The sequence below is a fragment of the Octopus bimaculoides genome, chromosome 2 (genome assembly GCF_001194135.2).
Source record: "Octopus bimaculoides isolate UCB-OBI-ISO-001 chromosome 2, ASM119413v2, whole genome shotgun sequence".
Taxonomy (NCBI): domain Eukaryota; kingdom Metazoa; phylum Mollusca; class Cephalopoda; order Octopoda; family Octopodidae; genus Octopus; species Octopus bimaculoides.
The window spans coordinates 115,245,219-115,246,321 of record NC_068982.1 but is presented as its reverse complement, the minus strand read 5'-3'; positions in this window follow the sequence as shown (position 1 = coordinate 115,246,321).

The following is a 1,103-nucleotide window of genomic DNA, read 5'->3' as shown; positions in this document are numbered from 1 at the left end:
ACCAAAGTAAGCACATAGAAATGTGAAACAAGGTGGGAAAATACAATATTTGAATACTGGGGGTAGAATAATATGCTTTATTATTAAAGCTGCAAAAACATCAAAAAAATATCACAAAAAACTGCTACTCAGAGTTTCACATTCCCGCTCATCGGAGTTTAGATTGAGAATGTAAACTGTCCGACAAACAGGAACGTAAAACTCTGAGTGTGATATTTTGTGATATTTTTGCATCTTTAATAATAATAAAGCATATATTGTCATTAAGAAGTTTGCCTTTCTGCTATGTGGTTTCTAGTTCAGTCACATTATGTGGCATGTTAGAGAAGTGTCTTCTACTATGGCCCCAAATTAACCAAAGCTTTGTGAGTAGATTTGGTAGACAGAAGTTAAAAGAAGTCCATAGACTCAGTGATAAAAGATGATATAGAAAAGAAAAACATGGAAACTAAGAAAAACCTGCAGTTAGGCATAAGTCTAGAGAAGCCCTAATTGATGCATATAAGTGCAGGGTAGACAAATTAGAGACTTATACCATAAATAACAACTGGGAGTTCGATAACTTGTTCAGGGTTTAAATTGTTAAATCCCCTAAAAATGTTTTTTCTCTCTGACTCCCCACAAAATTCTTTCTAATATTTCTAATATTTGAAAAGATGGATACATTGAAACTGGTTATATTTTATTAAACATTCTCTAAAATATACTTCTGTGCCTTTTCCAACTTTATTTACTTTTTTAACTATAATTTTTGATTTGTATGGACTCCTAACCACTTTTCATCCATATATATATGTAAGGGACGACCAACGTCGGGGTCACCAATTGTAAGAGACGACCGACGTCGGGGTCACCAATTGTAAGGGACGACTGTGCGAACTCAAAAAGGAGAAATGGTGACGAATGGAAAAACAGGACTCCTTTTATTTAAACGTGTCACACGGTCGAACATACAAATATATATATCAAAGATGATGTATATGATATGTTATGCGACGATAACATAGATGACCAGTAATGAAAGACCACAACCGTATTAGGTGAATAACAGAGATATTTATTGTAGCGTTAAAGATGTATGTCTGTGTGAGAGTGTGAATGTG